We start from the raw sequence: 25498 nt of genomic DNA on the forward strand, positions 1-25498 counted from the left end.
TTTCATAAGATGGATTCACTGGGAAGGAAGTCCTTGCATTAAAAGTAAATGGATTAGGCTGCTAACTACTTTTTTTTTTAAGATTTTATTTATTTATTCATAAGAGACACACAGAGAGAGGCAGGCAGAGACATAGGCAGAGGGAGAAGCAGGCTCCATGCAGGGAGCCCGACTTGGGACTTGATCCTGGGTCTCCAGGATCACGCCCTGGGCCGAAGGCAGATGCTCAACTGCTGAACCACCCAGGCATCCCTGCTAACTACTTTTTAAAGCTGGCTTTGTCCCTGAACATTTAAGAAGGTATTTATAGGATGACCAGAAAGCCTGGTTTACCTCAGGATATTCTCAGTTTATATCTGTTAATGATAAATGATATAATCACTGTATTTATTTGCCACCGTCAGTGTTGTCAGTGCATTTATAAAATTCTTCTACCTTGGATTTTCAATGAACCCAGGGACATTTTAATTCCTTTTGTAGTTTCTCCTCTAATTAGCCTAGAATCTGTATGGCTTCTGGGTAGCTATTTCTGACTGACAAGCTATTCCATATTTTATATTTCAGTCATCATTATTTTTCCAAGTACAGCTTATTGACTATTATGAACTGAATTGCATCTTTTGCCAAATTTATATGTTGAAGCCCTAATCAATAATTTGACTCTATTTAGGAGATAGAGCCTTTAAGGAGGTAATTAACATTAAATGAAGTCACGAGGTAGGGGGGTTTCCTAATCCAGTAGTACTGGTATTATAGGAAGAGAGAGAGACATGAGAGGTACATGCACAGTGAAAAGGGCATGTGAGGACACCTGCAAGCCAAGGAGAGAGGCCTCAGGAGAAACTAAACCTGCCAACACCTTGATATTAGATTTCCAGCATCCAAAACTGTGAGAAATAAATTTCTGTTGTTTAAGCCAGTCTGTGGTCATTTGTTGTGTTAGCCCTAACAGACTAATATATCATCTACATAAGAAGCAGTTAAAGGTCTTGTTAAAAATGCAGTTTCCAGGGGATCCCTTGGTGGCTCAGCGGTTTAGCACCTGCCTTCGGCCCAGGGTGTGATCCTGGAGTCCTGGGAGAGAGTCCTACATCAGGCTCCCTGCATGGAGCCTACTTCTCCCTCTGCCTGTGTCTCTGCCTCTCTCTCTCTCTCTCTCTCTCTCTCTCTGTTTCTCTTATAAATAAATAAATAAAATCTTTAAAAAAAAAATGCAGTTTCCTGAGTGCTATTTCACATTTAATCAGAATCTCTCTGGTTGAGGCTCAGGGAAGCTTTATGTTTTCCTCAGGTAATTCTTATACACATAAATTTGAGAACCACTGAAACAGGGACCTCAGGGCACTAGAAGGGGGCTTTTTTCACAAATCTATTTCATGTTAGGTTTTTGTTCTCTCTTCAGGGACTTTCTACCTGGGTGTTAGCAGAAAATAACAGAGATTGAATATTCCAACTGGATATCTTTGGGATATTTGGAGGTATGAGTGAAGATTGCAGAAAGCCTGGAGGCTGTGGGGACTACATATAAAAGATGAATCAAGGAAGAGAGGAATATAGCATTTTAGGGAGCTGAAGTATCAAAACGAACCTAAAATTAGCTCTTCTAAAACAGCATTGGGAAAGCCGTTGAAGCTGTATTTGACCACTGATCACCTTTTCCCTTCTTCCCTCTTTGGAGCTAATAAATAACACTTGGACCTACTGCTTTGTCCCCTTCCTGGGGACGGGGGTGGGGGGTGAGGGGCGGGGGCCCTTAAGAAGCTTTGGCTTTCAGGTCTTTGTCTCTCAACCAACCTACCTCTAGTAGAAGCAGTTAGCCCCCAGGTATTAAATCCCATCTCAGAGGAGGCTAGATTAGTGACAAGGCAGGTAAGAGAAATGGATTCAATTTGATAAACATTCTATTCTCTAAAGCTTGAGCTGTTCATGCCTCAGAAGTTAGGTTACAACCTTAATGTCAGACCTCGTTGTAATTAGCATGAATCTCTGCCCGTTCCATGGCTTGTAGAAGTTGAAAGCCTCCCCTGGATCAGTAGAAATTCCAATTTCTCTCCAAATAACTTGAACAAAGCATTTTTAAGCAGTATAGATTTCAGTGAAAGTTTGTAGAGGATACAGAAAATAATTTATGTAGCAGTGTAAATGACTTTAATGGGTACTGTAGGCAGTTCTTAACTATCCATTGTTACCACAACCCTGTGGAGTTTCACTAGCCCTGTCATCTGAACCCAGTTTCTTCTTTCTTTGACACTTCCTTGCATATTCGTTTATATTTTAAGATAACAACCAAGTTTCTTCCCCATTTCATTCAGAGCAACTGCTTCCCTACCCTAAGCCTTGGTGCTACCTGGCTATCCAGGGTTGTTGCTTGTTGCTGTTTTGGTTTGGAGTGGGGATGGTGGTGAGAAGGGTCACTTTCTATCTTTTTGCCCTAAGCACTTAGCAAGGCAGTCTTCCAATTCAAGACTGTGCTATTCTTTTTTTTTTTTTTTTTTTTTTAAGATTTTATTTATTTATTGAGAGAGAGTACATGCCGGAGTGCAAGCTAGGGGGAAGGGCAGAGGGAGAGGGAGAGAGGGGAATCTTCAAGCAGATTCTCTGCTGAGCATGGAGCCCTCAGGACCTCGAGATCATGACTTGAGCTGAAATCAAGAGTTGCTGGCTAAGGCACTCAGGTGCCCCAAGACTGTGCTATTTCTTGAGAGAAACTCTAGTGATCAAATTTGTCTCCATCTCATTTTTCACAAAAGTATATTTACTATTGTTATTGCCATGGAGCATATAAAGATATGGCATAAATAAATGAAAAGAAAATTTTTTAAAGATTTATTTATTTATTCATGAGAGACACAGACAGAGAAGCAGAGACACAGGAAGAGGGAGAAGCAGGCTCCATGCAGGGAGCCCGATGTGGGACTGGATCCCGGGTCTCCAGGATCACGCTGTGAGCCAAAGACAGGCACCCAACCCCTGAGCCACTCCGGCATCCCATGAAAAGAATATTAAACTAAAATAGAAGAAAACTAATTTTAACTGAATTTGTCCTTTACTTTCAGCACAAGGTACGTGTTTTAGGTTTTTTTCAGTCCTTATAATGTGAAGTAGATTATTATTATTAGTTCTACTTTATGGATGAGAAAGATTAAGAATCAGAGAGGTTAAGTGACTTCAGCTAATGAAAGGAAAATTTAGGTCTCAGTCTTCATGTAATTTCCACTATACCACCATATGCCTCTGAATCTGGAGTCTTGGGTCAAAAGTTCTACTAATAGTTTGTGTGCTGGTAGAAAAGTCATGTTCCCTCTGAGTTTTAGTTCCTTATCTATGAAACAGAGACTGGATTAAATTATTTCTTTTTTTTTTTTTAAGATTTTATTTATTTACTCATTAGACTCAGACAGAGAAAGATAGAGAAGCAGGCTCCCTGCAGGGAGTCCAGTGCGGGACTTGATCCCAGAATCCAGGGATCAAGACCTGAGCCGAAGGCAGACGCTCAACCACTGAGCCACCCAAGTGCCCCTGGATTAAATGGTTTCTTTCTTTCTTTCTTTTTTTTTTTTTAAATGATTTTATTTATTTATTCATGAGAGACACACACACACAGAGAGGCAGAGACACAGGCAGAGGGAGAAGCAGGCTCCATGCAGGGAGCCCGACGCGGGACTCGATCCTGGGTTTCCAGGATCACACCCTGGGCTAAAGGTGGCGCTAAACCACTGAGCTACCTGGGCTTCCCCGCCCCCCCCCCTTTTTTTTTTGATTAAATGGTTTCTGAAGGCCCTTTGAGCACAGACAGTATGATGTTCTCTCACCTCTCTGCACATCATTTGACAAAACTGGAAGGTGTAGTATGCCTTAGTTAAGGCAGGACCTCATTAATATCTGGATCCTGAAAAAAAAAAAAAAGATCTGGATCCTGGGTTTTATTGTCCTGCACCTGAGGTAGGTGACTTATGTATAATTTGCTTTTTTCCATATTGGAGATTGACTGGGTTTAGATTCATAAGGTCCAGAATTTTTTATTTTTTTATTTTTACTTTATATTTTAGGCCCCAGAATCTTTTAAAAAGTGGGATTATTTACTTCGAATTTTATTTTCCAAATTTTGAAATATTTTTCAACTTTACCCTCAAATGGGAAGGCTGGATGGTCTTTACAATGCTGTGAATTATATGGCGACCTTGCCCTTGGTTGTAAGAAGCAGTATAGTGGATGTTCGAATCAGCAAGTCTATAGCTATCAGTCCTTAACTGTGAAGGTTGTTTCTCATACTAAGCATCAAGGCCTGAAATGCTGCCATCTTTTTATTTATTTATTTATTTATTTATTTATTTATTTATAAAAATTTGTTTATTCATGGAGACAGAGAGAGAGAGAGAGAGAGAGAGAGAGAGGCAGAGACACAGGCAGAAGGAGAAGCAGGCTCCATGCTGGGAGCCCGACGTGGGACTCGATCCTCGGTCTCCAGGATCATGCCCTGGACCCAAGGCAGCGCTAAACCGCTGAGCCACCCCGGCTGCCCTGCTGCTATCTTTTCTGATGGCTTGTTGGTAAGGTAGGGAAGACCAAAGACAAAGACACTTATTGTCATGATAAATGCTCAGACCAGGCTGCATCACCACAGTTGCCAATGTAGAGGAGATTGTAGAGCTTTAGGAATCCTCTACGTGGTGAAAAAATGTCACTGTATAAGATGCCGTTGATTCATGAGTTTGGTGGCTAGATATTGGCCAAGTGAAGAGGAAGAGATTGAAGGGTGGTATACAGAATCCGATTTGGATTTGGTTGAAAGAGGAAGAAAAGGAATTTCTTAGGAGAGATGCTAGGAGTTGTGCTTTATTGTAGAGAATTCAATTACTTGGGTTTTGTCATCCTTGTCTGGCTAATCCTCTTCTTCCAAAAAAGAAAAAAGCCAATGATATAGATACCACTTATATTAACTGTGCTTTATATGCATTATTTCATTTCACCATCACAACACTAGATAGATACAAGGTAGGTAGATCGATATTATTGTCCAAATTGTACAGATGAGGAATGTGAAGCTCAGTGAGGTTCAGTGACTTTCCCAAGGTCATGTGGCTAGTAAGTATCTGAACTAGATTGTGAACTTGGATAGTCCTCTCCTTGTTCCTTCCCCTTTATCTACTCTGCTTACATCGTTCTCACTCAGCCTGAATATCAATATTTAGTGATTATCTTATGAAATCATTTGCGAAATAACTTCAAAGAGAATTAATTCCATGGCGCTAAGTAAATAAACAGATGGCAGTAGACTGATTAACTAATGAAGTAATTAAGTACTCATTGAATTGTTAATTGTGCAGGCTCTGGGGATACCATGTTACAAAAATGCCAGAATAATCCTTGCCCTCATGAAACACAGAATCTAATTGCTGGTGCTGTCCACAGTGACAGCCCCTGCAGCTAGTGGCCAATGTACTGGACAACAAAGAATATTTCCATTATCGTAGAAAGTTCTATTGGACAGTACTTAGATAATTAATAACAATTGTTTTGAGTGAATGTGTTATATGTTGAGACGATGTGTTGTTATTATTATTAGTTGATTTTTTAAAAAGATTTTGAGAGAGAGGGGGTGTGCAAGCAATCCGGGGGAGGCTCTTGGGGAGAGAGAAAGGGAAAGAATCTCAAGCGGACTCTGGTGAGCATGGCACCTGATATGGGGCTTGATCTCATGACCCTGAGATCATGATCTGAACTGAACCTGAGCCTAAATCAAGAGGTCAACTGACTGAGCCAAGGTGCCCCATGCGTTAAATTATTTAATGAGTGAGCTAGTCGGAGAGGCTTTCCTGAGGAAAGCGATATTTGAGCTGAGCTTTCTGTCAGAAATGGGTAAGCCAATAGTCCTAGGCCATGATTCTTCCACAATTGCTCCCTGATATGAGGTAAAATAACTCTCATAGAATTAAAGCAGTGAGGTGGATTTGTGCAACTTGTCAGGGTATAAAGATACCCTCCTTCTTCCTTCAGTAGACCCAACCTTGGCTAAGCAAGAGAGAATAAACTAGCGGAAGGTGCAGAGCTGTCTCATATCTGTGCCTGTTAGAGTCAGGACAGTAGAACCCGAGGCCATGAGTCCCTGCAAGTGAGGAACTGCATTCATTCTTCATGCCCTGTGAAGCAGTTCTGTATCTTTCTTTGAAATATTTTGGGGAGATCCAAGCTTAGGCACCAGGATTAAGTTTGATAAAGCCGTGATACGATTCAGGATATTCTGGGCAAAGTCAGAGAAAAAGGCTGAGCAGGGGAGAAAGGTGTTTGTAGCTGGGTGCGTGTGCTCCTTGAGCTTCTTAAGAAGAAGCCTGCACTGCAGAGGTAAGAGGTATTTATGTACTCATGAATCTACAGGCAGGAAGTGCAGTTCTAGTTCATCCGCCAGCCAAGATACAACCTGTGTGGCAAGTCGGTATATCTTTAAGTTAATTAGAATGAAATGTGAGTCCCATATTGTCATCGATCTCTGTCTCATCATTTAGATCTGTCATCTATTTCTATCACCCTTTATCATCTATTATCTATCTAGATCTGTTTTCCGGAAGTTCTAGGCAGGATTTCCAATGCTGTACAATCCCCAGATCTTTCCTTTCTTTGTGTTCACTCAGGCTCAGATTCTTTCTCTGACCAGAGCACCATGGAACAAGGTGTGGGAAGGCCCGCTGTTTTTCCACTGTCAGCATCATGAGCTAGGAATATTTCATATTTACTTTGCAGAGAGAGACAACAGAGCCTCCAGAAGATGAATTTGACTTGACTGATAGTCATGTCAGTAAAAACTGCCAATAAAAACTACCTCTTGGGTATCATAGAAATGGGCAAAAAGTCTGGATGGTGGCATGAACTTGTCAACTCTCTGCCAGTTACATTGGTACCATGTGGATGTCGCAGTACTGGGAATTGGAATGACTCAGTTCTCCAAATGCTTCCCAGTTTTTAAATCCCAGAAACAACTATGTCAGCTTCTGCACATCTGCCTGCCGTTTGTCTCACTTGCATATTGAAGTGCTTTTTAAGTGCATCTCATTGCTACTGTTTTTCCTGGGGGCAAGGGGGAGGGGAGTTGCTTCTGGAGATGCTAGTCTCTTTAAAAAGTACTGCTTCTTCCTCTTCCTTCTTCTCTTTTCAGCATCCTGCTTGCAGCTGCCCCTCAGAGACCTTGACTCACTGGTTATGGCTGGAATCCAGGTCCTGTCTCTCTCAGTTTTCATTGCGTGTTCTGAACTTTGTCAGAGCCATTCTGTATTTGATTTATCTTCTACCAGGATGGTGGCTCCATATTCAGTCTGTGTGCCAAGTACTTCTGAGGCAGCATTTCCAAAGCAGATAATTTAATTTCTCCATTTTCAGAAAGCAAAGAGCAAGCCACCTTATTAACTAGAGATGTGCTTATTTGGTGCTGCGTGGGGGCTGACATTATCCCTCTGAATCTGAGGAAGCTCATCTTGTTCTTGAGGTTTAATTCTCCTTAAAATCTCTCTGCAACTCTCCCACCCTGACCCCCACACACATCCTCAGACACAAACATACATACATACTTCTGGTAGTTCTCTGAGGCTCCTTTAAGGCTTTTCCTCTCCATGGACTTTTTTCCAATTAGGGAACCTACGGTGTATTTTCTACTCTCCTCTGGTACATAGTGTCTGCAATTCACTATTTATTATTTATTTGTAATTTATTTTTATTTTTAAAGATTATTTATTTATTTATTCATGAGAGACACAGAGAGAGAGAGAGGCGGAAACACAGGCAGAGGGAGAAGCAGGCTCCATGCAGGGAGCCTGACGTGGGAATCGATCCCGGGTCTCCAGGATTACACCCTGGGCCGAAGGCAGGCCCAAACCGCTGAGCCACCCAGGGATCCCTGCAATACACAATTTAATACTTGCCTTATTATACTGTCTTGTACTGTCCTCTTAGTGGACTCAGTCCATATCTTATAATTCTCCTGGTGATGACTTTATTCACTCATCTATTCAACGAACATTTATTGACTACTTGATATATTAGGTCCTGTGCTAGGTACAGGAGCTTTGAAGATAATTACTGATACATAGTTCCTGTCTTCAAGGAGTGCCCAGTCTAGTAGGGGAGATAAATAACCATAGAAGTACAGTAACGTATTCTAGGTACTGCGATAGAAATCAAAATAGAGTATAGGGGAAGCATAAAGGAAGGAGTAGGGGCCAGTTCTACTCAAAGTAGGAAAAGCTTCATAATAGAAGTGATTGATTCAGCTTAGTTTTCCACACTTGGTCTGTTTTTACTTGGGAGAAAAGAAGAATATTCCAAACAGTAAGAGCATCAGAAGAAAAGTTGCAGAGGCTTGCAAAAGTACAAAACATTAGAGAAATGTAAGTGGTTTGGCATGACTAGAAGGCAGTTGGGTCTGGAGGTGGGTAGAACAACTAGTGAGAGGTAGATCTGGAGAAGTATTAAAGGCCAGAATATGGAGAGTCTTGTCACATTAAGGACATTGAACTTTAGGCTACAGGCAATGGTGAGCCACTGTGGAATTTTGTATGGAGGAGTTACATTGTCTGATTAGTGATTGAAAACATTTATTCTGATAGATGATGGCATGGGGGCTGATTAGGTTGGAGGTTGACACGATGAGGGACTGTTAGAGTGAGTATCTATGGCAATAGGAATTGAGAGGAAGCACAGGTTTTAAAGGTGGTATACAGCCAAATAGATAGAGTTTAGTGATCGATCGGAGACGCAGAGCCAAAGACAGGGGGAAGTCTAGAATGCCTGTCAGGTTTCTGGTTTGGATCGCTGGGTGTGTGGGAGTGCCATTCACTGAGGCAGAAAACAGAGAAGTAAGCCCACTCTCTCATGGCTGTCTTCCACTCCCCACTGCAATGCCGTGTGGGTGCACAGTAGATGCTCAGAAATGCTGAACATTTATTCAATTTTATTCTGTTAAGAGGGAGAGGAGAAGGTCTAACCTTTTCTTTGTGTCCTGCCTTAGCTTACAGAAGATAATTTTCTGCAGTGCAAAGGACCTAAGTTTAAGTTTCTTGGCCTCTTTGTTGATCCTACTTTATGACCCTTTTCTCTGTTGCTATGATCTAGTTTTGCATTTCTCTGTCTCTGGTGCAGGTTCTGGACTCACTACTCACATCCAGCTTGCCTTTCTTGTAGTGCTTTGTCTCTCTGATCCTTGTCCATACATATGATTTAATAATAATCACTCACATTTGAACAGTGATTTGGAGTTGATAAGGCATGTTCTAATATCCTTTATCTGCTTTGATCCCTATTACCAAACTGTGATGCGTAGGCAGTGAAATATGTGTTGTTTTTTTTAAAGATTTTATTTATTCATGAGAGATGGGGGGGGGGGGGGGGGGGAGAGAGGCAGAGACACAGGCAGAGAGAGAAGCATGTAGAGAGCCTGACCCGGGACTCTATCCCGGGTCTCCAGGATCACGCCCTGGGCTAAAGGCGGCGTTAAACCGCTGAGCCACCCGGGCTGCCCTGAAATAAGTTTAAGTTTGCATTTTGTAGAAAAGGAATTTAGGCAGCGGTGATAGGATATGTCAAAGATCATAGCTCTAGTAAGTGGTAGAACCGAGACTCTGGGTTGCCCCCATACCCGTTGTACTTTAATAATGCAGTCCTAATCCATGCCTTGCTCTTTGATACCCATGTGCTTCCAGGCTACCTCATGGCCTGGTTTCTGTCCCCTGCCACACTCCTATCTCCTGTGCTTACTTGTGTCTCCAGTCCACGGTGACCTTCTGATTTCAGTTACCTCTCTTGCTTAGACCTATACTCTGCCCTGTATATTCATCTCTCTTTTGGCTTTCTCAGTCTGGGCATCTTGCCTTGTCTCTGTAATCCTTGTGTACCCATAGTCCTGGCAGTGACACAGCAGGACTTGCAGATGGATTTGTGGCGCTAGAACTTTTCTTCCGAAGAACATAAAGGAACGCCCACTGTCAGTCTGTTGGAAGGAAACCTGACCTGAGGAAATATTGGCCTTTTGGGCTTTGTTACTTGCCAAATATTTAATTTGTGGATATGGGCAGTGAAAGAAGACATGATGAGCAAGGCACATTTTCTAGCCTACAGCCTGTGTCTTATCTGACACGTTTCTCTCTCTCTCTCTCTTTTTTTTTTTTTCTGACACCTTTCTCAATTAAGGTTCTCAATGGGCTACATTGCCTGAGCCTTTGTCTCCCTGTGGGTGCATGAATCTTCTGAACTCAAATGTTCGGACTGACCATTTTGAACGAATTTTCATTTATATGGTAGCAAAAGAGCTTTCAGGAGTATATAAATTATTGGAAGGTGTCTTCTTCTCAATACTGATAATGGGTGGCCCTGTCTACATGAGTTTCTGTGGACCCAGTGGGGGCCAGGGTTGCTTAAGCTTCCTTAGCACTTCAGTGTTTTGTAGTTGATCAACAACTCCTACCACATACCAGGGATGTTTTGTACAGACTCCTTACACTTGAGCCTACTGTATAGTTGGGAAGAGAAGCCTAACCTTTTTTCTGCCATGACTGAGTAGCACACAACACAATTATAAATATATGCTAAGAAGTTTGGGATAGAAAATGGGCTATAGGCCTGGCCACTTAAGGAAGCTTCCTAAAAGATGACATTTGAATGGAGTTGTAGAGAATGGGTAAGATTTCAATCACAGAGTGTGTGTGAGTCAATATTAGTGCTGCTATTCTGGGATGGCAGTAGGGCATGATAGAAACCCCATATTTAATTCTTTTTCAATGAGTGTTTCTCTCCATCTCAGGTCACAAATTCAAGAGGGGGCTTATCAAAGTAGGCTTTTTAAGCCACGTCAAATCTTGCCCAGTTCAATAGTTTGGTTCTTTTGCAGCATGATTTTAGGCTCTGATGTGAACTTAGCTCAGGAGACTCCTTTCCCAAGTCAGATTTCCACTCCAGGTGAAAACTGAATTTGTACTTTTGAGATAATTGTTGAAGGAGGCAGTGCTGCTAAAATACAGGCTAGAATAGAAAAGTTAACTTTGTGTAGCTGTGAGATGCAATTTTCTCTGTTCTTCCTTGGCAAAGATGATGCTGTGACTGGGGAGCCTTCTCAGAGTGACAGATCTGTGTGGGCTGAAGCCCCAGTTTGATCATGAGGGGGCGGGAGATGGAAATTTCTTTCTCTTCTCTATGATGGTTTCTGATGCAGGCAACTCTTAAGTTCTGGGAGCTATTGTTGGGGGCATGATGTATGCCTCGTTTTTCAGTGGAACATAATGGAGCAAACAGTACCAGAAACATGGTTTTGCAAGGGGGACAGAGGGCATGATAGCCTATCAGGGGAAATAATTTATTGGATAATACAGATTATGGAGCTGTGGCCTGCAGAAGTGTTGCATCCAGTGTCAAACCCATTTGCCTCACTCTTTGTTCTACTTTTCCAAAGATTTTCCTAGATGCTAGGGTGAATTGAGGTAAGATTCCATTTCTCAATATAGGGGAGGGGACTGTTAAATAAAAATGGGCTGAGACGGTTGGCCCTTGGCCAACTTTGAACTCGGCAAAATATGTCTGTTATTTTCCCACTTTCCTATTGGTTTTCCCTCTTCCCTCTTGGTCTTCTCCCCCATGCAATCTAGAATTCTCCTCTATTAAGTCTGTACTGAGACGTTGATAATAACTTGTAGGGAGAGGGGAGTATTCCTGGGACGCAGGGATGGTGGCTCTGTCTCAAGAACAGTAGGCAGCAGCCTAAGCATGATATCCTGAGGATGTAGCAAATTCTTGTTCATTATGGGCTGTTGTGTATGCCCAAGGATATGAATTAAGGGACTTACTCATTAGCAGGAATTTGTGCTCCTCCTGAGGGCCCATCTGCTCTGCTGAATGGACAAGGTGCAGACATATTTTGAAAGGATAGGAAAATAATGAAAGTGGAGATTAAGAAAAATGATCTCAGGGAGTTCATTTAGGATGGATTCAGTGGGGGTGATATTAGTATCTACAGGGTAAAAAATAACTGCTAGTACTTATTGAGACCTTACTCTATGCTGAGCATTTTATATAAAGTTTTCATTTAATTCTCATAAGCCTATGAGGTAAGTAGCTTTATTATTCACATTAAAAAATCATTTTTAGAGTTATTTATTTTAGAGAGAGAGAGGGAACTGGGGACAGAGGGAGAGGGAAAGAGAATCTCAAGCAGACTTCATACTTTGTGTGGAGCCCTACATGGAGCTCTATCTCATGACCCTGAGAGCACGACCTGAGCCAAAACCAAGAGTTTGAATGCTTCACTGACTTCACCACTCTGGTGCCCCTATTATTTACATTTTAAATACTAGTAAAATGAGATAAAATTGCCCAAGGACTCAGAGTTGGTTAATGATTGAACTAGGAATGATTGATTGACTTTTTTTTTATTGTGGCAAAATTATATAACATAAAACTTACCATCTTAACCATTTTGAACCAAATTTATTTTATTTTTTTTATTTTTTAAAGATTTATTTATTTGAGAGAGAGAGCAAGAGTGAGAGAGAGAGCACAAGCAAGGGGAGGTGGGGGGTGCAGAAGGAGAGGGAGAAGGAGGCTCCTTGCTGAGCAGAGTCCAATTTGGGGCTCAATCCCAGGACCCTGGGATCATGACCTGAGCCAAAGGCAGATGCTTTCACTGATTGAGCCACCCAGGTGCCCCGACCCAGGATTTATTTTTAATTTTATTTTTAAAATTATAGTTCAGTGAAGGTGCTCTTTTTTGGTGTGGATTTCTATGAGTTTTAACACGTATACAAATTCATGAAGCTCTCACTGTGATGAGGATACAGAACAATTCCATCTCCCCTGAAAACTTCTGCTATTTTTTTTACATACTGTCTACCCCCTTCTAGCCCCTAGAAAGCAGTGATCAACTTTTCTTCACCATAGTTTTGTCTTTTACAGAACGTCACTCAGCAAAATTATCTGGAAATTCATTCACTTGGTTGCATGCTCATCCCTTTCTATCACTGAGTAGTATTCCATTGTATGGATATACCACAGCTTGTTTATACATTCATCTGTTAATAGCCATGTGCGTTGCTTCTGATTTGGGGCAGTTATGAACAGAAACTCTAAATACTCATTAGAGGTTTTGCTGTGAACACCTGTTTTCTTGAGGGTAAATACCTAGGAGTGGGTTTGCTGGGTCATACAGTCCAGTGTGTGTTTAATTTTATAAGAAATGGTCAAATCATTTTTCAGAGAGGCTATACAATTGTGCATTCCTACAAGGAGACATGGGAGTTATAGTTGATTGCATCCTCACCAACTTTTGGTATTGCCAATATTTTTTAATTTTAGTCATTCTTAATTGCTCTGTAGTGATATATCATCTCATGGTTTCAATTTGCATTTTCCCAGTGGCTAATGATGTTGAACCTAATTCCTTTATTAATTTTTTTGCCACTTGAGTATCTTCTTTGGTGAAGTGTCCAGTCAAGTCTTATGCACATTTAAAAATTGAATTATTTGTTTTCTTACTGTTGAGCTTTGAGATTTCTTTATACATTCTGGATATAAGTCTTTTGTCAGTTCTGTGATTTGCATGTATTTTCTCCTTGTCTGTAACTATCTTTTTATGCTCTTCACAGAGTCTTTTGCAAAGAAAAGAAAACCTTTTTCATTTTAAATTTTGTGAAGTGTACTTTATCAGTTTTTTTCTTTTATGGATCATGCTTTTGGCATCATATCTAAGTACAATTTATAACAACAGAAAGCAGACAGGAGATTCCTTAGAAATAGTGGTCTTGCATCATTTAAAAAAATAATTCCATTATGGAGGCATATTTTACCCTTTCATAATTCATCATTTTAAAGTATACAATTCAGTAATCAAAAAAATTTTTTAAGTTCTACAACCATCACCATGAATAGTTTTAGAATGTTTTAATCACCTCAGAAGATCCCTGATGCATATTTACTATTTATCTCCATTAATCTCTAACCCTTTTCCAGGAAACTTTGGTAGATTTTCGATAATTTTTTCCAGCACCCATTTTTATTTTTTATTTTCATTTTTAAAATTTCTTAGTTTTTTGTTTTTGTTTGTTTTTAAGTAAGCTCTGTGCCTAACATGGGGCTTGATCTCAGGACCTTAAGATCAAGAATCACATGCTCTATTGACTGAGCCAGCCAGGTGCTCCCAGCACCCATTTTTAACTTAACAATGTAAAAAATTGTAAAAAACAAAGTGTACCATCTTACCATTTTTGTGTACAATTCAACAGTGTTAAGTATATTCACATTGTTTTTTGTCCAATCACCAGAAATTTATCTTGCAGATCTGAAACCCTATATCCATTAAGCAACTCCCCATTTCCTCCCTCCCCATTCTACTTTTTGTTTCTCTGAATTTGACTACATAGATACCTTATATAAGTGGAATTTTATAGTATATGTCTTTTTTGTGACTTATTTCACTTAGCATAGTATCTTCGAGATTTATCTGTATTATAGCATGTGTCCGAATTTACTTCCTTTTTAAGGCCACATAATATTGCATATATGTATGTATCACATTTTGTTTCTCCATTTATGTATTGATGGACACTTTGGCTTTGTCCACATTTTGGAGACTTTGACTAATGCTGTGAACACGGGCATATAATTATAAATTTCTCTTTGAGAACAGCAGCATCATTTGTCTTGAGAAGACTACTTTCCACACAAAATAGCATTTTAACCTTTTATAAACATAAGTTTGCCATATGTGTGTAGATCGAATTTTAGGCTGCTTATTCCATTGCTCTGTTTATCCTTTTGGTATAATACCGAGCAATCTTGACTATTGTAGTTTTATAATAATATGTTTTAAATTTGGATCGTGTGAATCTTTCAACTTAGTTCTTTTTTCAAAATATTTTTGGTTACTCTAGGTGTTTATTTTTTAACCTTTCCATGTAGTTTTAGGATCAGCTTGTCTGTATCTACAAAACAAAACAAAAGAAAAATTTGGGATGCTTGGGTGGTTCAGTGGTTGGGCTGCTGCCTTCACCTCAGGGCATGGTCTTGGGACTCGATCCCGGGACTGAGTCCCACATCGGGCTCCCTGCAAGGATCCTGCTTCTCCCTCTGCCTGTGTCTCTGCCAATCTCTCTGTATCTCTCATGAATAAATAAATAAAATCTTTTAAAAAAATTGCTAATGGTATTGAATTAAACTTATCATTTAGGGGAGAAGTGACATCTAAACTATATTGAATCTTTAAATCCATGAAAACACTGTCTCAACATTTATTTAGGTTTTTGTTGATATCTTTCATTTAGTTTTTGAAGTTTTCTGCATTTATATCCTGTACATTTTTTGTTGGGTTTATACTTAAGTAGGTCATGTTTTAAAGCTATTTTAAATGGAATTATCCATGGAGCACGTGCGAACTTTTCAGAACTGTCGAATGGATCTTATCCATTGCTCTTGGCTACTAAATAGCTGATAAGGGTAGTGATCTACTTTAAGCTGTAGTGATCTGGATGGAAGTGTTATACATGGTTAATAAAAGGAAACTTAAAAATATGAATAAATAAATAAAAGGAAACTTAAAAAAAGTTCAGTTTCCAACTGTACATTGTTAATATATAGAAATGTGATTGATTTTTTTTTTTTTGACTGACTTTCTGTTTTACAATCTTATTAAACTTACTAGGAGTTTTTTTTTTTTTTGGTGTTGTTTGCTTTTAGATTGTTTGGAATTTTGTACTTAGAAAGTATGTTATTAACATATAGGGATCAGGGGGATCCCTGGGTGGCTCAGCAGTTTAACACCTGCCTTTGGCCCAGGGCATGATCTTGGGGTCCCAGGATCGAGTCCCACATTGGGTTCCCTGCATGGAGCCTGCTTCTCCCTCTGCCTGTGTCCCTGCCTCTCTCTGTGTGTCTCTCATGAATAAATAAATAAAATCTTAAAAACAAACAAACAAATAACATATAGGGATCATTTAATTTCTTCTTAATTTCCAGTTGGTATGCATGTTTTTTCATTCCCTTTTTGTACTGCATCCTTGCCTTATTCCGGACCATAAGAAGGAAACCCACTTAATCTCCATTAGGTGCAATGTTAGCTATAGATTTCATAGATGCCTTTTATTAGGTTGAAGAAATTCCCTTCTATTCCTAGTTTGGTGTGTTTAAAAAAAATCACATTTTAATATTGAATTTTGTCAAATGCCTTTTGTACATCCATTGATATGATAATGTGATTTTCTACATTAAGCCATTTAATATGTTGGATTATGTTGATTAATTTTAGAACCTTGAACCAGACTTGTATTCCTGGTACAAACCCTATTTGGTTATAAGATATTATTTTTATATGTTGTTACCTGATTGAATTTTCTGATATGTTGTGGAGGATTTTTACATTTGTATTCATGAGGCATATTGATCTGTAGTTTTTTTGTATTATTGACTGGTTTTGGTATCAGGATAATGTCGACCTCATAAAATGAGTTGAGAAGTATTCCTTCCTCTATTTTCTAGAGGAGATTGTGTAGATTGGCATTATTTTTTAAAACGTTTGGTAGGAATTGCTAGTGAAACTTTCTGGGCCTGGAGATACTTTTTTTTTGTTTGTTTTTTAAACATTTAAACATTTTAAACATTTAAACATTTAAACATTTTTTAAAACATTTAAAGAATGTGTGCATGAGCGGAGGTGAGTGGCGGGAGCTGAGGGAGAGAGAATTTTAAGCAGCCTCCACACTCCGTGCAGAGCCCAAGGGAGCTGGATATTACTCATAACTGGCGCTGAAATCAAGAATGGGTACTTAACTGACTGAGCCACCCAGGCATGCCCCGGAGATACCATTTTTGGACACGTTTCAAAATTACATTCTCAGTTTCTTTATTTTATTGCTTTTTAAAGATTTCATTTATTTATTCATGAGAGACACACAGAGAGAGACACAGGCAGAGACACAGGCAGAGGGAGAAGCAGGCTCCATGCAGGGAGCCCGATGTGGGACTCGATCTCAGGTCCCCAGGATCGTACCCCAGGCTGAAAGCGGCACTAAACCGCTGAGCCACCCGGGCTGCCCAAGTTTTTTCAATACTTAAGGACTGTGTATATTACCTCTTCATCTTGAGTTGAGTTTTGACAGTGTGTGATTTCTTTTTTTTTTTTTTTAACAATCACATAAGGAAGCATTTATTTGAGGTTTAACATGAAATCATACAAATAAAATTTGTATAAACACAAATCCACATCGAGTCGTAACACAGATAGCAAAAGACAAAGTAAAAACAAAGGAAACTAATTGGCGGCTATATACAGTTGGACACGGTTGTGTCTTGTACACTAGAAAGTCTTTTACAAAATAATCATCTTAGATCAACAGAAGACCAATCTTCAATGTCGTCCTGCAAGATGGGTTAACTTTAAGCAATCTCCTCCTGTTTTCTCCAATGTCCTCCTTTAGTATGGCTGGTAATTGTTTTGGTGATTGCCACCCCCTCTAGACGCCTTGCCGTAAGTGCTCTGTTGGCCACTGTAGTCTGCATATCCCTGTCCATATCCATAGTTCCCATAGTTATACCCAGTATAATCATAGCCGCCATAGCCACTATAGTTTTGATCACCACCATAGGCACTATCGTAATTTCCATATCCTTGATCATAATAGTTATTAAATCCTTGGTTCCAGTTTTGGCCCTGACCTCGTCCACGACCCCTAGTACCACCTCGTCCACCAGCTGCAGCACCTCTTCCTCCTTTTTGTTGTTGCTGTTGCTGCCTATATACCTCTTTGGGTTGTGCAACTTTGATTTCACACTTCCCAGAACCAATTTGATGATATCTGCTTTCTAACAATTTCTTTACTGGCTCTTCGTCTGTATAGGTAATAAAACAAAATCCTCTTCTTTCGTTTGTTTTTGTATCCATGGGAAGTTCAATATTTTCAATCTCTCCAAAGGCTCCAAAATATTCTTTAATTTGTTCTTCAGAAGTATCTGGGCTCAATCCACCCACAAAAACCTTTTTTGGGGGTTCTTTCCCTTTTAAAGCTTTGGCCCTTTTGGGGTCTATCAACTTGCCATCCAGTTTGTGTTCTTTCAGTTCCAAAACCTTATCAACACTAGCAGCGTCTTTGAAAAGCACAAATCCAAATCCTCTTGATCTTCCAGTCACTGGATCTGTTTTAATTGTACAGTCTACAACTTCCCCAAATCGAGACAAATATTCAGTCAGATCTTTCTTGCTTGTATCCCAGCTCAAGCCTCCAATAAACATTTTACCGTCATCCTGCTGATTCTTGCTCGCGTTGATCTTGGATCCCTCGGATCCCTCGGATCCCTCTGCGAATTCCTCTATGTTGCTGTACTCGTTCATGTCCTCGATGGTGGCGGAGCTGTCGGCCGGGGGTGCTGGCGCGCAGGCCGGGTCGCGGCAGCAGCGGCGGCGGAGCGTTGTATGGAGCTGGATTTAAAATGCGGCAATGTGGGAGCCCTGGGTGGCGCAGCGCTTTGGCGCCTGCCTTTGGCCCAGGGCGCGATCCTGGAGACGCGGGATCGAATCCCACGTCGGGCTCCCGGTGCATGGAGCCTGCTTCTCCCTCTGCCTGTGTCTCTGCCTCTCTCTCTCTCTATCATAAATAAAAAAAAAAAAAAAAAAAAAAAAAAGTGCGACAGTGTGATTTCTGAGGAATTGACTGTTTTATCTAAGATTTAGGTACATAGAGTTGTTGATAGTATAGTTTTGTTACACTTTTAACGTTTGTGAGACTTGTAATATCTCTCTCTTTTTTTAAAAAAGATTTTATTTATTTATTCATGAGAGAGAGAGAGACAGAGAGAGAGAGGCAAAGACACAAGCAGAGAGAGAAGCAGGCTCCGTGCAGGGAGCCCGATGTGAGACTTGATTCAGGGCCTCCAGGATCACACCATGAGCCAAAGGCAGACACTCAACCGCTGAGCCACCTAGGCATTCCTCTCTTTCATTCCTGATATTAATGTTTATTTTTTTCTCTTTTTTCTGTTGTGCTAGAAGTTTGTCAATTTTACGGTTCTTACAGAATCATCCAAAAACATCAAGACCTAGGACAAAGCACATAAAGTTAACTAACCTAATGAAAGAGGATTGTTATTTATTTATTTATTTATTTATTTTAAAAAAGATTTTATTTATTCATTCATGAGCGACAGAGAGAGAGAGGAGAGAGAGAGAGAAGGGCAGAGACATGGGCAGAAGGAGAAGCAGGCTCCCTGTGGGGAGTCCGACGTGGGGACTGGATCCTAGAACCCCGGGATCACTACCCTAGCCGAAGGCAGACACCACTTAACTACGCAGATGCCCCCAGAAGTCTGTTTTAAAGAGTCAGTTTTTTTTAAGTTGATCTATAGATTGAAGAAAATGCTGATTATGATCCCAGTTCTTTTTTTAAAAATTGAAATTGGTAAGCTGTTTCTTAAATTTATATGGAAATAGAAATACCCTAACGTAGTTAAAAAAAAAAAATCTTGAAGAACAGTGCAAGAATGTTCATACACCAGCAAATATCTAAGTTTATAAAGTTTTAGGGTATCCAGTAAAACAATGTGGTATTGGTCAAGAATAGAGAAGTAGAACAGAAAACATGAGTCTATGTGTCTTTGAGATTCTTGTCTAATAGATACGAGCCTATGAAAGTGAAAACAGTCCAGAAACAAACTCACATATATATGGAACTTTGACATATGACTTATTTGGAGTGGAGATCACTCTGTTATGGGGAGACTATTAAATAAATGAAGTAGAAAACTTGATTATTCAAAATGGAGACAATATGGATTTCTATCCCTCATGTGGTATATGAATGTGAACTTCAGAAGAATTAAGTGTGAAAAGCAAAACTACCTTTTTATTTATTTTTTTATTTATGATAGTCACAGAGAGAGAGAGAGAGAGAGAGAGGCAGAGACACAGGCGGAGGGAGAAGCAGGCTCCATGCACCGGGAGCCTGATGTGGGATTCGATCCCGGGTCTCCAGGATCGCGCCCTGGGCCAAAGGCAGGTGCCAAACCGCTGCGCCACCCAGGGATCCCCAAAACTACCTTTTTTAGTAAAAAACCTTCGGTAAACATCTTGAGTTTTGGGATAGCAAACTATTTTTTAAATGTGACATAAAGCACAATCAAAAACCTAATAAGCCTGATAAAATAAATCACATTCAATTACAAATTTTTGTTACTGGAAAGACAACTTGTTGTAAGTGAAAAGATAATCTAGACTCTGAGAAATTATTTGCAACAGATAAAATCAAAACGTTGGTATCACGAATATGTAAAGAACTTGTAAAAATCATTAAAAAGGATGGGACGCCTGGATGGTTCAGTGGTTGAGCATCTGCCTTCGGCCCAGAAGTGATCCTGGAGTTACAGGATTGGGTCCCACATCAGGCTCCCTGCATGGAGCCTGCTTCTCTCTCTGCCTATGTCTGTGTCTTTCATGAATAAATAAATAAATAAAATCTTAAATCACTAAAAGGGATAACCTAATAGAAGAATGGACAAAAGACATAAATTTTGTAGCTGAGGAAATAAATAAGGATGATAATACATAAGCTAGTCAACATCACTGATTATTAGAAAAATTAAAATCAAGGCATGAAAGAATATTTTTTTTGAAAGAATATTTTTTAAAGATTTTATTTATTTATTCATGAGAGACACAGAGAAAGAGAGAGGCAGAGATGCAGGCAGAGGGAGAAGCAGGCTCCATGCAGGGAGCCCAATGCGGGACTCGATCCCGGAACTCCAGGATCACGCCCTCGGCTGAAGGCAGGCACTAAACCACTGAGCCACCAGAGATCCCTGAAAGAATATTTTTAAATATTCGTTTGAAAATGATTAAGAAGTTTGACATTGCCAAGTCCTGAGGAAGAGGAGGATAAACAATATTATTTGTATGTTGATGCTGGAATTATATATTAGTATAATTATTTCAGAAAACATACTGGTATTATCTTGTAAAGTTGAATATTCACATTCACTGTGACCTAGCAATTCTAATCCTAGGTATATTCTCAAGAGAAATGTTAGTAACTGTAAACTAGGAGTCATATCTACTATTCTGCTATCTATTCTACTATTCTGCATATCTGCTATTCATAGCAGCCTCTATTATAACAGAAAAAAACCAGAAGGAACCCAAATCCTCATCAACAGGAGAATGGGTAAATTGTGATATATTGACAGAGTGGAATATTATAAAGTATGAAAAGTGAATGAACTATATTATGTAATAGCCTGGATAATCTTATAAAGTAAAAGATTTAAGTCTTACGAGTTACTCTTTACAGTATCATCCCCTTTATATAAAGTGCAATCCAAGAAAAATCAAATATATTGTTTACATTGCTTACTTGCATAAGCATGTATGCATGCACACATACACTTATGAGATAAGATTAAAGAAAAAGTAAGAAATGTTAAATATAATCATGAAATTCAGGATGATTGTTATCAGCAAGAGAGAGGAGACTAGGATGGGGAGAAGCAGATAGGTGTAGGTTATTGCTAATGTTTTAGTTCTTAGATTGAGCTAATGGGATCATGGGTTTATAATATTATTAAAATAATGAATTCATAAGTCAATAAATAAGACAGTGCCTGCGTGGGTCTATCATGCTATCATGATAGCAAGTTTTGATTAAGGACCCAGTTCTGTGCATCTTAGGTGCTCCAAACAAATGAACCTTAGATTAGTGGGATTAAGCTGTAAGTACATTGTAGAAGATTTCCACTAGGTTGTTTATTGGTGAAAATATGTGGAATTAATTATTCTCTACATATTTTACTTAATTTTGAAAAAAATATGTTGACAACTACTAAAATTACTTACAATCATTGTAACTACTATGTAATAGAGTTAATGTCTACACTGTTATTTGATTAGATAGTGGCTAAAATAGACAAGATAACAGGTATACAATGTAAGTACTCTAAGAACCCCACTGGGCCAATTTTTGCAATGGAATGGCTAGGTATGTAATTACAGTGGTCGTATTAAGGACTCAAATGCCCCATAGCTGCTATGTCTCAGGGAAGGGGAAACCACAGATAAATAAATATATAAATTCTCAGAAAACCTTTTCTGTCAATTAGATAGGAACAAAAAAATTAACCCAAGCATTTAATTTGGCGTGGAAACAGTGTAGCTGCAGCTCCAGGTTTTTCCCTGACAATAGAATTTTGCTTTTTCTGTGGAAGCTTAATGATAAGAACATATATTCATAGAGCATTGTCTCAGGGACATATAGTTCCTCAGGATCAGTCCTTCTAAAAAGATTTGGTAGGTCCAGAAATATCAGCGTCAGTTGAGAACTTGGAGGGAATGGAGGCTCTCAGAACCTGTTCCAGGAGTACTGTATCAGAAGCTGCATTTTAACTGGATTTCTTTAGGGGTTTTGTATGCACATTAATGTTGGGGAAGCAGTTAGTTTAAAGCAGAGCTCCTTACCTGAAGGGCCTCAGGAAGCCTATACACTGGGCTTCAGGAAGTCTATACACTTCATGATATTTTATGTAAAATTTTGAGTTTGTGTGCATGGATCATTTTCTAGGACATACTACTATATGTTTTACTCTTGGATCAGGTGAGACCATTGGAAAGCTGTGTAGTCCCCAAATTTTGGCTGTTTCATAGGGCATGCTTTCGTTTTGTATTTCATTTACTTGCACTGAAGAGCACTATGAAAAGCAGCTGTTGAAATTCATTGTATTTATTGACAGATACTACGGAGACTATTATAACACTACACAGGTGGCTCCAAGGCCAGATTGTACAAAAGAATCATCCTAGGTGTTTGTAAACTCGGATCTGAGCTACCACCTGGGAATAAGTATTATTATAGCAAGGGGTCATGGTGATTTTGGTGAAATAGGCCTACCCAGTAGTAGTTTGGGAAGTTTTGCAGCATCTCTTGTCTCTTCCTTAGAATCTGCAGGGATTTTATTTCTTCAAGCTTTAGTATCAGGAAAAGCTTTATTTCATTTGGGTAACTGATATGCAGTTAACCATATGAATAGTATATAAATTAACATGTACTTGCAAAAAGTACATGTTAATTACTTTAACTTACAAAACTGCATTTGTGACCTACTTTTGACAGTTGTATAGAATTTCTTTTCTTTTTTTTTTTTTAGTTGAATAGAATTTCTGTTTTATATTTTTGTGTTTGTAAAAATTTTGTGTTACCTTTGCCTTCATTTTGCTTTGGATTTTTTCCTTCTCTTTAATCTTTTCACTTATTGTCCCCTAATTGTCTATTTTTTAGTTGCTTTTACTTCTTTTGAATGAGGTTGGCCATAAATTAAAATATGTGAACAAACAAGTAGATATTTATTTATTTTTAAAAAGATTTTATTTATTTATTTGAGATTGAGAGTGTGTGTGAGAGAGAGGGGGAGAGAGAGAGAGAGACAGCAGGAGCATGAGCAGGGGCAGAGGGAGAGGGAGAAGCAGCCTCCCCTGCTGAGCAGGGAGCTTGCTGCTGGGCTCCATCCCAGGACCCTGAGATCATGACCTGAGCCAAAGGCAGACACTTAACTGACTGAACCACCCAGGCAGGCACCCCACAAGTAGATATATAGATAATTATTTATTTATTGGAGCTATGTAAACCTATTCACTGTTAACTTTTTTTTCCCCCCTTGGAAGAAGGGCAGTTGACTTTTCTGTAAAGTAACTTGTTTTTGCCTTTTTCTGTGTTTGGTTCTGAAAGGTACCTTAGGTTCTAGCATTCAGTTTATACTAAAACAGATTAGTTTTGAGATTGTGTTCCACACATGCAAATCAAAATCACAGTGAAATAGGACTTCACATCTAGTAGGATGGCTATAAAAGAAAAGATAGACAAGTGTTGGTGAGGATGTGGAGAAATTAGGACTCTTATACATTGCTGTTGGAAATGTAAAATGGCACAGCTGCTTTAGAAAACAGCCTGGCAGTTCTTCAAATAGTTAAGCATAGAGTTAACATATAATCAGGCAATTTCACTACTAGATATATAGCCAAGAGAAATGAAAACATGTCCACATAAAAAAATTGTACAAGCATATTTAGAGCAGCGTAGCCAATAAGTAATAATGAACCAGATGCCCATCAAGTGGTAAATGGAGAGACAAAATCTATATTCATATAATAGGATATTATTTGGCCATAAAACAAAATGAAGTATTGATACATGCTACAGCATGGTGAACTTTGGATATATTATGGCAAGTGAAAGAAACCTGACACAAAAGGTCACGGTATTGTATGATTCCATTTATGTGAAATATCCAGAATAGGAAAATCTATAGAGATAGAAAGTTGATCAGTGTTTGCCAGGACCTGGGGTTTGTTTTTGGGGTGATAGAATATTTCACAATTAGATAGTGGTGATTGATGTACACCTCTGTATATAGTAAAAATCATTACATTGTATACTTTAAAAGAATAATTGTGTGGTATATGAGTTACATCTCAAAGGTGCTTAAAAAACCGTGGTCCACAGCCCTTTCACTAGCAAGCATGCCTTTTCTTGTTACCCATCACTACCTGCTTCACTTTTCCCCCATGGTTATCATTGTGTGACCATTTTTTCATATTACAAGTGGCATTTATTCACTCATTAATTACTGTCTCATTTTTTAAAAATCACAGGCATAGGTATTATCAATAAGTATTTTTGTTCATCATTAGATAACCAGTATTTCCAAGTGGAGCTTCTTTGTTTGCTGTTAAAGACAAGAAGCTTGATATTTTTGTAGATTGTTTAGTCTTCTCTGTAGGGGAAATGTATAATATATATTAAGTTGTTGAAGGTAGTAGAAGAGATTCCAGACTTTTTATTACTACTCTTATGGACTCCTGGGTGTTAGGAGCCCTTAGGTTATGAATCATAACTTTAAAACAATTATTCTAAATTCCGGGTATGATTTATATTTTAAAATTCAACAATGGGCTAGGCTAGGCATTAAGAGATTTTCAGTTTAGGTTTAGTTGTGCCGGTAACAAATTCTATGACCTTGTTCAAGACAAATATATTTTTTACTGGCTTCTATTTTCTCATCTTCTATGTGGATGCCTTTCACCTTGCAGGATTATGAGGCTCACATGATCAACATTGACTGACCAGCTAATATATGCTAGACACTTTTCATAGACTTATACTCTTTCATTTAATCCCTCAAAACTACCCTATGACATAGATATTGTTCTTGCCCCCTTTACATATGAAAAGTTAAGCTCAGGGAGGTTCCATAATACATTTTATAGACATCTGAAATGGAAGTTAAATTTGAGCTTTTTGAATTCAGAGTCCAAATTTGTAATCATGAAATCTATATTACGCAGGATAGGACATTGTGTTTCAGGAACAAACTGTGACTCTTGGGGATTAAAGTAACAAAACTTAATATCTTGTTTTGGCTATATAGTTTTGGTTGCTTGAGGGTCTGACTCAGGTCATCATCATTCCAGGACTCAGGTTGACAGAGTAACTGCCATCTCTAACATTGC

At 39.1% G+C, this 25498-nt stretch overlaps 1 long non-coding RNA gene and 1 pseudogene across 1 annotated transcript in view; one reads left to right on the top strand and one right to left on the bottom strand.

The window, feature by feature from the left end:
• The window catches only part of LOC140596200 (uncharacterized), a 623902-nt gene that overhangs the window by 73856 nt on the left and 524548 nt on the right, over positions 1 to 25498 (top strand). The gene's annotated exons all lie outside the window — the stretch shown is intronic.
• On the bottom strand, positions 17149 to 18361 carry LOC112934443 (heterogeneous nuclear ribonucleoprotein D-like pseudogene; annotated as a pseudogene).

The sequence above is a fragment of the Vulpes vulpes genome, chromosome X, assembly GCF_048418805.1.
Source record: "Vulpes vulpes isolate BD-2025 chromosome X, VulVul3, whole genome shotgun sequence".
Classification (NCBI taxonomy): Eukaryota; Metazoa; Chordata; class Mammalia; order Carnivora; family Canidae; genus Vulpes; species Vulpes vulpes.